This window comes from Malus sylvestris, chromosome 13, assembly GCF_916048215.2.
Source record: "Malus sylvestris chromosome 13, drMalSylv7.2, whole genome shotgun sequence".
Classification (NCBI taxonomy): Eukaryota; Viridiplantae; Streptophyta; class Magnoliopsida; order Rosales; family Rosaceae; genus Malus; species Malus sylvestris.
Window position 1 is genome coordinate 11,353,491 of NC_062272.1, and position 15,237 is coordinate 11,368,727.

The window sequence follows — 15,237 nt, forward strand, 5'->3', positions numbered from 1 at the left end:
TAAGTAAAAATATTGTGGGATGATTATTATTTTTAAATAATTATTATGAAAGTGAGGGAAATGGTTCGAAGCTATTACAATAATTTAGAGGTGAGAGGATTTTGAATTCAGGACACATTGGTAGAAACCTAACATCATATCCACAAGGATATTGGACCACGAATCCACCATTATATTTCCTTATTTCCCTTGCCCACAACCCTGCCATGAAATTTGAACTGCCCAAAAGGAAAAAAAAACCACATTCCTTTGTCAAAAAAATCGAAACAAATAGTGTGAATTTAATGAAATGATTCTAATTCCTAACTTTTCCTATGCTAAACATATGTAGAAGGATGATGGTAATTACTAATTAGACACAGTTGTTGACACTCTCTAATACATGTATGATTCGTATATAATGATAGGGCATTCCTTTATAAAGGAGTGTGGTAACAAATGTACCAGTTTTATGTATTCAAATAGTTTTATCGAACATATAATTAGAAAAGTATGGAGTTCACATTTTTTTTTTAGGACAACAATATATTTTACACTAAGGTGAGAGGAGAGTTCGGTTGAGCCACACAATGAACAACCTATTTTTGTATCGAATTCGCCAATGTAGTGTACATCCCTCATTGTCTCTTAAGTTTGTATTCCTCATTGTAGATTAGTATAGTTTATAATAAAATATTACACCATAAATCATCATAATTCTAGCATTATATTACCTATTATATTATGTATAGTGTATCAATAGACATCTTGGGTTTTTTGTAAGAGATTACCTGATGGTGGCAAAGTCACGATAGTCTACCTTTTCAGGAGAGGGGCAAGTAGGAAATACCCATATAGGTATTTTAATCTTCTCCTGATTACCATCGTGTTATCCACTAAAGCTAGAAATCGAACACAGAACCAACCATATGAAATACGAGCCTGAAATTTGTCCAAACCACTAGACCACCCCGTGATGACTTAGGTTTTGTTTATTTTTGTTAAATACAAAAATATTATACTTTAAATATAAGAATTTGAGCCAAATTACACAATAAATCAGTCACGATAATTAAGTACAGACTATCCATTACCGCCCTCCTTGTGCTCGATTAAAATCGTAAAAAGAAAAGTTGATGTAGTCAACCCTATCAATTAGTTTCAGAAATGATCCTCAGTTTTGCTGGTATAGTGCTATAATCTAATTCCAATGAGGATTTTTGGCCATGTTTTTTGCCACATGCAATGAAAGTGATCGTTCATATATATATAGATATATATATATAGTGTGCACATTCGATGAACTATACATTTATTTTAAAATCAATAATGCTAAAACCACATTCGATGAACTATACGTTTAGTATTATATCGGGGCATTTTATCTAGATACTTGGTTTTTGAATTTTTTAGACTAAACATCTAAAACTTTTAGAGATTTGATCAAACTACTTTTCTACAATTTTATTTAATTTTGAATTACACAAATTGTTAATTAACTTACTAATTAAATTCAATAAATAACAAATTTCTAAAATCTTGCTAACAAAAGATATTGTTAATTTGTGTCCCATTAATTCAATATATTAAAGAAAATTCTATAATGACAAAAAAAAAAATTTAAATACAATCGTTTGTTTAAAAAAAAAATGTGGGTGAAAAAACAGTCGATAATTTTTTTAACAAAGAAAAAGACAAAGGATGATATTTTGGAAGTACCAATGTAATCCAAATGATATTACATACATTATATATATTAAAATAGTGTACTAAGAATTTGGTACATTATTGGTATGTTATGTAATCCAAATTTGTGTACAAAATATATTTTTGATATGTTATTTACTTTTTTGTTTAGATACATACCAATCTACTGGTGTGTTTATATGATCATAATTTTGGTATGTAAAAATTAACGCCAAATTATGTGTAACCCTAAAACCTATCGGTATGTTTCAAGCCAATATGGGCACATTTCAATTTAGTAAGCATACATTTTAATTCAATATGAATATGTTTTAATTTAGCATAGGTAATTTGAGAATAAATTGAATTGTACATATCAATTTTTATTTTTAAAGAACGATTGTACATTTCAATTTAATCATACTTGAATTTTTAGAGAAGAAAATAAAAAATGAGAAATAACCATTAACAACAATAGTAAGACTAATGAAGAAAAAAAAGTTACAAACAATTTTTGTATAAATCAAGGTTACAAATATTATATTCCACAAATTGAGTAAGGGAAGACATTCCATAAAAATAGCAATAAATTAGTTAATATTTTTAGTGCATTTTTGACATAAAAATGAATTTAAAAGACACGTAAATTAAGAATATACTTGATATCCAGCATTGTGTCCTTCAATCAAAGTATTCAAATTAATAAAGTTTCAGTCTAAGATATTACTCAATTGAGGACCGGAACCAAAAATTTCCTTTTAAAAATGACATTGTTTATAATTATCTTATTGTTAAAAACACCTTCAAAATGAGGATAATGCTTAAGTAATTATTTTTTTATTGTTAGCTTCTTTGCTTGTTGATGAGGTCAATGTAAGAGAAGCAAGGATTGTGTCATGCTTGAACAAATCTTTGTCTTGCTATATTTGGATACTCCAAAAGTCTACTCCTTGAAGGGTATATACATTTTTTTTTTGTAGTTTTGCACATGTTCAAAGAAAGTGGCCGATTCCAATTGGTCAACAATAGTCAACTGCCGTTTCCCCCCTCTTCTTCTATTTTATTTTTATTTATTTGTTTAAGCAAAATATAGAATGTTATATTAAATTTATTTAAATTCAGAAAAAAAAAAAAAAGAGATTCAAATTTGAGCACACTACTCTAACAAACTTAGCTAAATATATGTCTTTTTTTTTTTTTTTTTTTGGAGCTGCCATCTTTTTCCTCAACATGGACTTTGATATCTCATGCTTTCTTTTAGGGTAAATTTATTTTCCCCAAACCACACAATATATTAGGTAAGTCCTCACTGATAACTTGTTCTTTATTTGCAATTTTATATACTTCATATATGAGTTTGTAAATTCATTTTCAGTTGAATAACACGAGTATTTTGCTAAAATATATGGTTATCGAGCTTTGTGAATATATATACGGTTGTATGCAAAAATCTCCCAAATATGTAGCTCAATTTTTTTCAAAATTGTCAAAATATAGTTCGCCGAGAAGCTAAAGGAGTGATCATGTTGCTTTCATGTGAAATGTTATTGTTACTTCAGCATTTAAAACAAATATCAATCACATACACATAGATAAACATATATAAACACAACATGTGTTTTTAATTTTTTTTTTTTTTTAACATAACAAATCGTAGTCATTGTAGTCAGATTTCAACATTAAGATTTGGTTATATCATGGCAGGTTCATAAACTAAGCCAAATTGACATCAATGCAAATACAGTGGAGAATCCATAATTTGAATTTTGGGAGATCCCAATGTTAAAGGTATAAGTCTTTTAGATAGAAACAAAGTGCACAAAAAAATTCAATGTATTCACTGAGGCATTTCGTTTAATACTTGGTGGGTTTGTTGTCGTTAGCCAAACTAAATTCCGTACATGTCAAATGATATTGACATATGACGAAGCAAATCTAATGAGTGTTATTGCTAAAATTTGTTGAGTATTGTTGACGCAACCTGCGAAAGGCATTTTGTCAAATACTTAGTAGCACAACAAAGACCCGTATCAAACTTCAAAGGATCCTTGAAAGACCTTTATATGTATATTTCTTAAACTCCAGGTGGTCTTTGGACTATTGGCACTCCAAAAATCTTATTTTGTACTCTAAACTTTATATAATTAGAAGTAGAAAAAATAAACTTATAAGAAGTGTCGAATGAAATTTTTATAGTGCCAATAACAATTTCCTTTAAGAAATCAAACAAAAACTTACCAGAAAATATGTATTTGGCACTACAATCCATGTATCAATCGTATTTATTTATTTTATATATTAAAAAAATCGTATAATCTCTATTAATTAATAAAATACTTATTGTCAACCAAAATCATATGAAATTACCAGTTTAACTCTCTAATTAAAATAGAACATGAATAAGAAATATGGGGTAGAAATGTAATTTCACACAACCAATTTTTTTTTTTTAAAGCCTCACCTACATGTAATCCTAACATATTTCTAATTTTTTTTTAAAAAAAATTCCACTCCCATGTTCTCTAATACTCCATTTCTCTCTCCTTCTATTTTAAAAACAATAATAAAAAAATTTCTCACACACTTTGTGTGTGCCCATATGCTAGTTACTTATTAGTGGACCCTTGATGACGTCCATCCATTTGACTTTTAAACATTTGGTATTTTCATTAATTTAGATTAGTCCATTATAACACTCAATTATAAAAGCGACAAGAAAACAACCAATATCCAACATGGTTGATTAATTTCCTTTAAAATGAAGGGTATTTCGGCCTACAACATCTATACCAACGTCCACAGAAGCATTCCACCTTATCTCTCTCTCTCTCACTCTATTGTCTAATACATTGTTTATTATCCTAAAATGCCCTTTTTCAACAAAAACTATAGTTAGTTGTAGTAAGAAATGGAAATTGTTGATGCACAAAATCGGATTGATTTTGGACCAATTTAGATCTGACAGTAAATTACACACACAAGAACACAACGATATATCGTGGTCCAAGATCGACCCGATTTGTGCATCAACAGAAACAATGTCTTAGAACTATTTATATTCATTTGTGTTTTCAACACTCGTTCAACATGTTTATCTTCAATTAAAAATTTGAGTCAAAATGGGAATAAATATAAGCTTTATTCTACTATTTTATAAGTTAACTTGAAAATTTTGAATTACGTGAGGGCACGTAAAAATATTTCATCTCTTATTCCTTGTTTCTCTCGAATAAGAATAACATCTCCCTTCAAACAATCTAGTTCTTTTAAAACGAGGAGTTGAATTCCTTATTAGGTGCAGGCTCTCTCTATGTTTTGATTTACTCATTAGTAAATGAACACATAAATACACCGTAATTTTTTTTTTGTTGAAAAATACACCATAATTTGGATCTAATTTCATTTTTTAGGGAATTGTTATTAGCATTCTACAAATTTCATTCTACATTCCTCGCAAGTGTTTTTTCTTTCTAATTATATTGAAATGCAAGATGAGATTTTTAAAGTAACAATAACAATTTCTTTTGTTTCTTGTGGTTATAAATTAGCAAACACATTGTAAATGAACGACGCCTAATCCCCTATAGCTCTATATGCCTTACCGTTTCCCAATGATTGCTCAGCTATACAAATATGACCGAAGTGTGTGATTGATATACACGCACTTATTCCTTTTTTTAGATGATATATTTGTTAAATTAAATGTTAGATAAAATATCAACAGAGTTCAAATATACGATGTGCTGCAAGAGTAACACTCTTTCTACCACTGTGGTAGAATGGCCACTTGCACACGTACATATTCTTCTACTCATTATTTTCTTGAGTTCGAATTCCCAATTGCCGTTCCCTCACTTGTCCCAAGTGAAATCATCATTATATCCATTCCTCTACGCTAAAGCATGAATATATAAATCAAATAGTTCACGCTTCACACTCATTAGTGCAAGAGCAATTTACATAGAACGGATTTACTGTCACGTAATGTCCCGATTTCAATAGTATAATAGTAAGTGTTGAAAAAATTGTACATGTCATTGTTTAATTAGAACGAAACGCCATAATAACGATGAATTCGTTTCATGTAAGTTTTTCTACACTACTACCCCTTGTTTCTATACATAAAGCATATAGTATATGATATAAAATACACATTGTGTATGATATTGCAGCCCCTCATCATTGACCAATGCATTTCTGTGAAGTTTTGGACTGATTCTACCTGTCGTGCAAAGCATTCAATAAGGATTTATTGAGAAGGGTAGCCTTTAAAATCCATACAAGGTAAACAACCATGGCGTGCTATATATTTGTAATGTTCGAAAATTGCACAATTAGCCAATCCCATAAATATATGTTGTTTATTTCAGCATAGTTGTGGTCGATCTTTTTGTTCTCAAAACATAATTCATAGATTGTACTCTTCATCCATGAAGCATTGGGATGCCAACGCGTAGAACAAAGAGGAAAGTCATGCAGGTACTGCCCTCCCAATAGCTGGGCAAGGCATGGCAGGGTGGTATTTCTTTTCCGTTTCACCTAAATCCGTCTGTTTCTCATAAATTTTTTCATCTTAACTTCCTTCCTAATTATAGTATTAAGTGGTTGGTGACTTCCTTTAACTTTATTTCTTGGGCCCATATTTTTAGATAAACAAATTTCTTAGCAGATGTGATCACTAGTACTGATTTTCAGTTCAATAATTTTCGTATTTGGGATAAAACTTTATTTCTTGTGACAAGAAAACTTATTTCAAATTTTTGTCCAAGTCAAACCTCATAAGTCAAAATTTGAAGTCTCATCAATCAATGCTGAATATCTTACACAACATGGTTGTTTTTGGTGTGTGAAATAAGCATAAACTAATTGCAATACGGGTATAACGAGGAAGGCATGTGAATAGTTTATATCGATCCTCAAAGTCAGCACAAGAACAAGTAGTGGGGAATATTTTTGCTATTTTCTTTTTAATTTGGGTTTTTATCATAAATAGTCCTTAAAAGTAACACACCCAATTAAAGTGATTCATGAAATTAAAAATCAATCAATGTAGTCTTTGAATATTACTGCTAAAAATCAATGTAGTCATTTCGTTAAATTTTCGTCAAAACTTCTGTTAATGGCTGACATGGCACAATTAGGACCCAATATAATTAAATATTCCTGACTTCTGTTAATGGCTGACATGGCACAATTAGGACCCAATATAATTAAATATTCCCAGCTACTCCAGCTGGTTCTCACCGAACCACGTCCACCATTGCAAGGTTCGATTCCTCCCTCTGTCTGCAGCGGAGCTGCTGCCATGTCCATGACGTCGAGCCCAGTCGTGGTATTGTTAGGGTCGCCCGAGATTGAGTGAGCACCCTACTCCACTGCACCCTTCCTCCCTCCCTGGACCCTTCATCTGTCCCTGTAAATCCAAATCCCTGCACCTTTCCTTCCTCCTTGCAAATCCAAATTCCTACACCCTTCCTCCCTCCTTGCAAATCCAAATCCAAATTCGTGCAAATCCAAACCATCACCATCCAAATTCCTGCAAATCCAAACAACCACCATCTTTTAAATAAATTTGAAAATGAAAAAAAAATGAAAAAAAGAACAAAGGAGATCGAACGATCTCCTTCCCCCTTCGACCCAATCTGGTATTCCCTTCCACACACCACCCTACTCTCCTGATTACTCCCTCTGATTACTCCTGCGTTTTTTTGTCTTTGAAGAACCAAAACATGCAAGAAACCAACCCATGATTTCGACCTCTCTCTCTTTCCCTCCTCTTGGTCTCTCAAAGATTGTGTGTTTCTACAAAACATGGTGGGGAAAATGGTAGCTTGGTGCTTGGGTTGGGTGCTCACAGGTCACAGCCTCTTGGGTGCTCACATGGCAGCAGCTACGCTGCAGACGGAGGGAGGCAATGGTGGAAATGGTGGCTTCTCTCCCCTTGCTTTTTTAGATTTCTCTCTTCTGAAGGTATGGCTCTCAGAGATGGATTGTTACGAGCTTTTTACACAGGACAGTAAACAAATTTGAAAATCATTATCGGTTATATTAGTGACATGCTCTATTTTTTGACGTATATATATAGTTTTTTGAGATATTATAATTCATCATGAATTCTTAGTATCAGCATCGAACATATTTTTCGAGAAGCAATTTTGGTTGCCGACGCTCTTGCAAACTTAGGTCAATGACGTTCTTCTCCCCACGTGTGGATTCACAGTATCCCTCCCTTTGACCAACACGGACAAGGTTGGATTAGAGGTTTTTCTATGGTAAACTATTTCAGTTGTTTTATTCAGGGAAAAGAGCATAGTTGATTGCCTTATTGTGTCTGTGCCTTAGCATTTTCTAGCTAGAGCAATTTGCTCTCAGCAAAACATCAACTTTCTTAAACAAATTAAACTACAGCAGATTGAAACGGCTCCGGCATGTTTCAGCAATCTCTCCAACGACTTAGAAGCATAAATATTTCAAGGAACAGAAAGCTTTTGCAGATCCGGCTTCCTCATTTAGTTTCTTGTTTCCAGCTCTATCGTTCAAACCGAGCCACAGAGGAGACTCGAAGTTGGTGCAGCCAGAAAGAGCACTGGTTGATCTCATCGATCAATCCCATCCCATGTGATGTTATATTCCTGGTTGCTGGCGATAAGATGTAGTTTTGTAGGCCTGAGAGTGGTAAGAAGTAATTGTGTTAGAGTGCAAAGTTAGAAACGGCGCTGCAAGAAACTATGGGGGAGTCCCACATCGGCTATCTGAAGAAGTAGGAGAGTTAAGATGTGGGATAAAAACGAAAGCCCAACACTAAAATAAGCATACCTTTCTCGGCCTTTTGGCTAAGATCAAGTGTAGTATCTGTTCTTATCAGTTTAATATCTGATACGTGGACCAATGGTTCACACGATATTAAATTAATTTTTTAAGGGGAAGGGTTCACTACAATAGCTTGCTATTGGAGCTCTTGCGTGTCGCCTAAGCGTTGCACTATTGCTTGGGCCTGGCACACCCCACCAAATCAAAGTTCAAATTTTGACGGCCCAACCCAAGTAACTTATTTGCTTGGTGCTACAATCCTCAAAAATGATGTGATGGAAGGGAACAGATGACACGGTTTCGGATTCAGGATGTGCAAGCTTTCGTATTCTTCCCGAAGTTAAGGTATGCGCATGGAGAATTTGTAATGACATCCTCCCAATCAGAGCAAACCTCACTAGGAGACACGTGGGTGATTGATGATCTGACTTGCCTCCTCTGTGGTTACACGAGCAAGAGCGTTTTTGACACCTCTCTGTGGACTACATAATATTATTTTAGAGTGCAATTCACTCCATATCGTTTTAGCGTTTCAACAGCGTTCTTCTAATTAGAGAAATAACACGATGTGATCTCTCTAAAAAACTCATCAAATAAGTTGATTGAGCACAACTCAAATTAACTTTGGAGAATAGATGACTACAAAATACCTTCCTTTGTTTCTATTTTGTTTTTGTTTTTTTAGTACTTCCTGAGCAACACATGAGTTGATTTAATTTATTGGTGTTGTGCCTCTGCGTTTTAAAGCAAACGCAAAACAAAATACCTTGGCAGTCCTAAGAGACGAGGTCAGGGACTATGTCACAAAACGAAGTCATGGTAGTTAACGTTGCGAGACAAGGTCACATACAGCGTCGGGACTTGGGATGTGGAGAGCAAGATGAGGCATATGGTTCTTTCGCGAACGTTGGTGTCGATTTCACACAGGGGAGATGTTATCCCAATAATTTGGCTCGAGTAATTACTCAATCATGAAAACGAAAAATCACCAAACGTGGAATGGGATACAAATTTTACTCTCTTGTTGTTAACTTTACTACCAAATGATCCCCTAAAGATGTTAGATTGCATCAGATTGGAATGGTATGATATCATGCGGCATGTTTCAACCATAGCATTCTGCAATCTCTCCAGTGAGTTAGAAGCATTAACTAGTTACTTTTCAGATTCCACTTACCCATCTAGTTTCTTGTTTCGAGCTTTGTCGTTCGAATCGAGCCATGGAGAAGAAGTACCAATCTCCAAGATGCAGCCAGAAAGTGGATGAGTTGATCTCAGCTACAACTCTTGTACTGGGAAGAACAAGACCAATGGCATGGGTATGATGATGATTCGGAAGAGCTGGATGACGAGTACTGGCCCAGTGATGGATGGGACTAAGGCATGCGGAAGCGTGGTGGAATATGATGACGACTCGTGGCATCGACAAGACATTAAGTGATATCCAAAGAAACAGTATCTTAAAACCAAGAGCTGTAGTTTTGAGTTATGTACTTTCACTAATTTTTTCTATTTTTTTTATCTTATTAGCTTAATCCATTTGCTTTTCTATGTATGCTTTGCGGGAGCTGCTAGGTGTACTTGGGTTGAAGTACGTGGACAGAAAGAGTACTTCGAAATAGTGCATTAGAATCCCACATCGACATGGACAAAAGTAGAAGAACGAAGCTATGTATAAAAACGAATGCCCAATATTAACATAAGCATACCTTTCTCGGCCTTTTGGCTAAGATCAAGTGTAGTATCTGTTCTTATCAGTTTAATATCTGATACGTGAATCAATGATTCACATGATATTAAATTAATTTTTTTAGGGTGAGGTCTCACTACAGTAGCTTGCTATTGGGGTTCTTGCGTGTCGCCCAAGCGTTGCACTATTGCTCGGGCCTGGCACGACCCACCAAATCCTAGTTTAAAATTTTCAAGGCCCAACATATAGTAAGCAATACCAATCAATCCCTGTTGGAAACCAATTTTGTAGCGATGCTTTAGTTCAATTTTATTTTAGACTTTCGCTCCTCATCCCAGCTCGTATCCCCTTTTATTTCTGAAATTGAAGTTCCAATTAGCTTTTGGCAATACCATCTTCACTTTGCTATTTGTGTATACGTTTTCATATCCCACATCGGCTGCACAAAAAACGTGGGAGAAACAAGACTTGTGTTGTAAACATAGACGTCCTATTATTTGGTTTGAGGGGATGACATCATGTCTATGTAAGCAATGACATTGTTGCTTATACATGCATGATGTCATTGCTTGTAGCGGTGGGCACGGTTCGGTTTGGTGAGGTTTTGAGTGAAACCAAAACTGTAAGTTTTTGCAGTTTGGTTCGGTACGGTTTTGAGGCTAAAACAGAAATGAAACCAAACCTTTTGGTTCGGTTCAGTTTGGTTTTAAACGGTTTTGGTTTGGTTTCATTGTTTGAAAAAGCTATTATGGTTACCTAGTTGTATCTCATTTCATCCAATTCAATAAAAAAGTTTTGGTGTTTGAAAGAGATATTATGTAATGCATTATGACATTATGAAAAATAAATTGTTCATCCAATTCAATAAATTTTTTTTTTGTGTTTCAACTTACTTTGCGACTCTTAAAAAAGACCGGCACCAAAAATCACCAAGTGAAAGTAATTGTAATTTACCACTAACCTCATTGTCCGGTTGAATAAGCAGCTCATCGATGAACTGGTAGACCGATCCAACTTGAAAGCTAAGCTCCCGAAGGTGCTTACTGTCGATTTTTAATCTCTCACTTTCATCGACAAGCTGTCTTTACAGAATAATCTTGTAACCTATGAATGAAGTCAGGGATACTAATTCATAAGCTGCTTAATGATATCGAAGAATAAATATAAGAAATGCACTTAGTTCATATTGTCTACTTCATGCACATCATGCTACCAATGTGCCATATCCATCCTCCTCAATAAACCAACTGGAGATGCCACATTCGCCTCAAGAATATCTTCTTGGACAGTTCTGCATCCTTTCCAACACACTACCATCTTGATGGTCATCTAACTATATCAAAATCAAACCACAATTGTTCCGAGCAATGTTATCACAAACTCACAGCACCGAAAATGTTGAAACTATGTATCTACATACTCCGTATGATATACTCCACCTCTATTCATCTTTCTTTTCTTCCCCATCGAGAAGGACTCCCCTGTAACGGGGTGTATATCCTCATATTCATATAGCTTTCATCATGTGGCATAGTGCATTGAGAGCTATAGTAACATGGGAATATGGACCCTGTGAGAGACAAGTTTTCCTCGTCCGCAAGACCAACAGAACCAGTGTTAGCTATAAATTACTTGTACCCTATTAAGCCACTATAAGTAGAGTTATGAGATTTATGATATCAAAGAATTGAATCTACATGTTTTGAACCTTCCATTTTTAAAACTATGAAAATTTCGGAACTGGAGGTCCGAATAAAACTCAGGGATTTAATTTGTTACAGATGATTGGAAAGAAAATAAAAGAGGAAGACAATCAATTTACACGATGCAACAAAAAATTACCGCTAAAAATGGGAAGGGCATAAGTCTTACTTTCCGGTTACTCGTAACGAAGCTCCTTGCTTGAAGTATAAGGAAGATGGATGCAGGTCTTATAGTGTAACCAATGCCTTAGATATTATTCAGATGATGCCATGAACTAAACTCAATGAAATAACCAATTAGAATTTAACATTTAATAAAGTTATGCGGTTTCGATTTCGGTGCGGTTTTCAAAAGCCAAAACCAAAACCAAAACCAAACCGTTTTCTACGTTGCGGTTCAGTTTCAAAACCGAAATCGTTTCAAAATCGCAAAACCAAACAGTTCGGTGCGGTTCGATTTGGTTCGTATTTCGGTTTCGGTTCCAAGTGCCCACCCCTAATTGCTTGTACAAACATAAAGTAATTCACTAAAATCAAAGAATGGACATCCATATTTATAACAAATCATATATAAGTTTGCTTGTACAGACATAAAGTAATTCACTCAAATCAAATAATGGACATAAAATATTTATAACAACTCATATACGTCTAAAGTGACACGTCCCGACCCCGATATTCCCTGAATACCCGGATAGGCACGTGCTGGCCGACACCCAAGGGTGACGAAAGCCATTTATTGAATACAAAAGTAATGATTAGGAGGAAATATACATGAATAATCATTAGAATCTAAAGGTAATAAACAAAGTTTAAGGAAATGTCTAGAGTGCACAGAATACGTTCTAATTCAAGATCACAAAATGAAAGATCATTACAAGATATCACACAAATGTATGATAGACTACTACTGGTAGGGGAATGCCTCGTATGTTGTGTCGTAGTCCTCGTTTCTAAGACCTGAATGGGGGCGCAAAACAAAGATAAGTGGACCAAGTTCATATATACAATAATAATAAAACAGTTATCAAGATACTAACCCCCACGGTTTATATAAAGAAAACTACTAGCATAATAAGTGATAAGTTTACTAAAAACCCTAGCTTGCCAAAAACATCTCAAAAGACATATCACAGAAATACATCGCAGAAATCAAAATATCAATCGTCTCACATATCGTCTCGTAAGCGCGGTGTGCTGCCAATAAGATCACTGAATAAATATAACTCTTGGCCCTATGCCAGCACTGTGGTCTCTGCGCCCGTAGCTAGAGATTACCAACTCTCGGCCCAATGCCTGCTCCGTGTCCCTCAGCCCGTAGCTAGGGATTATTTCTCCCGGCTTATGCCAACACCAGATCCTTGCCCCAGGTGGCATAGTGTCAACTAGGTACACACAATTAGTTACGCCTTTCATAAATAACCATTTCATAGTATAAAGTCATTCATCGTCTATACTATAAAGATGGGTTTCTAAAACATGTTCTAGCATCCTATCGTCATCCATCAGATAGTCTACCAGTTCATGGTTTTTATAGAAAATATGATATATCAAACTATAGCTCAATATAGGCTAATAATTAACTCCTCACGAAAAATGAGATGATAAACAACATATTCCATAAACATGCTTAATATAAAATCAGTTCATAAACTCGTAAGGCATGCTATTCATTTATGCAATTAAACTATGAAATCATGTAATTTTAGAAGGGGTCCACTCACAGATACTCCGTAGCAATAGAGTTGTGTGGATAAGGATTAAGAATTTTCCCATTAGCAACTTCACCTAAGCACAAAAAATGTACAATTTATCAAACTACACAACTATAGAATTTCAAGAAATGGAAATGGGTCTTGGGTTTGGATTCGGATTAGGGTTTAGGTTTAGGTTAAATAGGGTTAGGACCTATTGGGTTTTGGGTATGGATAGTTTAGGAACAAAGGGGTGGTTTGGCTTGAGCCCAAACCCACACAACACACATACACACACGCCAGCACGCACACACATGCATACATGCACAACACACACACACGTGCACCACACACATTCACACACGCTTACACACACACACACACACACGTGCACCACACACACTACACACGTGCACCACACACACTACACACGTGCACACACACGACACAACACACATACACACACACGGCACAACACACACACACACACACACACATCGCAACCCACACCACACATACACTGTACTGCACACACACTTACGACACTGACCAACAAACAACAAGGTAATTAATTACCTGGGTTCGAATTCAAAGGGGTCCGTGCACCCACACCAACAAACTCGCCGAAGTTCGTCCTCGAGGAAGGTATGCATGCACATGCAGCGGATAACAGGGCTGAGATTAAGAGTAAGAGCTCAAAGCTCTCGGGTCTTCAATGGCAGATGACTCGGAGTTGCTCTGATGTTGCATGCAAAGCTGCAGTCGTGTTCCCTATATGTCCCAAAGGTTCGAAGTATCAAGATTTGGGGTTAAATTTGTGAAGGAACGAGCACTGGTGGTGGCTGGTTTTGATGGAGCTAGAGAGAGAGCTTCGGGAGTTAGAAGGAGAGTGAGGTTGCAGGGATGAAGAAAAAGAAAAAGAGTGAGAGAGTAAAAGTACATTTTAATAAATAAAAAATGTAAAGAAATGTCTGATGGTGGTGAGTGGGTAGATAGAGAAAAAAAAATTGTAAATTGATAGACCTAAACATGTTTCAGGAGGAATATAGAAATATGGCTAAAAAAACATGTGGGGGTGGGTGGGTACAACATAAAGTCTTTTCTTACAAACTGTTGAGTGGTAAAGTTGGGACAATTTCTAAGCACCTGCTATTATAAGTGTGAGTAAATCTTTTCTTACAAACTCAACACCTAAGTTGTAAAGTTGGGACAATTTCTAAGCACTTGCTATTATAAGTATGAGTGAGTCCGACTTTTTTGCAGTGTTGTTGCTATTATAAGTATGGTTGTATGAGTAAGACTAACTTTTTGCAGTGTCAATAACAACAGTTTGCAAAAACAAACAGAAACCAAATGCCGTTTACTTTCACTAATAGTGCTTTAGTTTGACATTCAACTTAAGAACAGATCTATGATTCTATGTATCCATAATCCCATACCCCTTAACGAATGTAAAATCCTCGGTCCCAGAAACAATTCCAAACTTTCTTCCTTCCATTGAATAATGGTTAGCTCCTTGAATTGCCAGACTACTTCCTCCATTTTCTCCATCCGTGGATATCACTCTTAGTTTACCTTTATACAACTAAAAAACTAAATCATATTCATAAAATATGATTTGTTTATGCATTGTTACAACCTAACACACTTAGTTTAATTAGCAATATTTTTCTCT

The 15,237-nt window shown here is 35.1% G+C and overlaps 1 protein-coding gene, 2 long non-coding RNA genes and 2 other non-coding genes across 13 annotated transcripts in view; 3 read left to right on the forward strand and 2 right to left on the reverse strand.

Annotated features, from left to right (window-relative positions):
* The window catches only part of LOC126595859 (uncharacterized), a 98,528-nt gene that overhangs the window by 15,576 nt on the left and 67,715 nt on the right, over positions 1-15,237 (forward strand). The window lies entirely within an intron of this gene.
* Positions 6,604-8,394, reverse strand: LOC126595872 (uncharacterized). Its single transcript, XR_007613739.1, has 2 exons — positions 7,801-8,394; positions 6,604-7,201 (listed from the first exon to the last, which is right to left on the reverse strand). It is a non-coding gene; the product is annotated as an uncharacterized LOC126595872 (long non-coding RNA).
* Positions 8,478-8,673, forward strand: LOC126598233 (U2 spliceosomal RNA). Its single transcript, XR_007614749.1, has one exon. It is a non-coding gene; the product is annotated as a U2 spliceosomal RNA (small nuclear RNA).
* Positions 10,176-14,477, reverse strand: LOC126595873 (uncharacterized). The gene is made up of 3 exons (XR_007613740.1): positions 14,139-14,477; positions 13,593-13,656; positions 10,176-10,604 (listed from the first exon to the last, which is right to left on the reverse strand). It is a non-coding gene; the product is annotated as an uncharacterized LOC126595873 (long non-coding RNA).
* On the forward strand, positions 10,181-10,376 carry LOC126598238 (U2 spliceosomal RNA). The gene has a single exon (XR_007614754.1). It is a non-coding gene; the product is annotated as a U2 spliceosomal RNA (small nuclear RNA).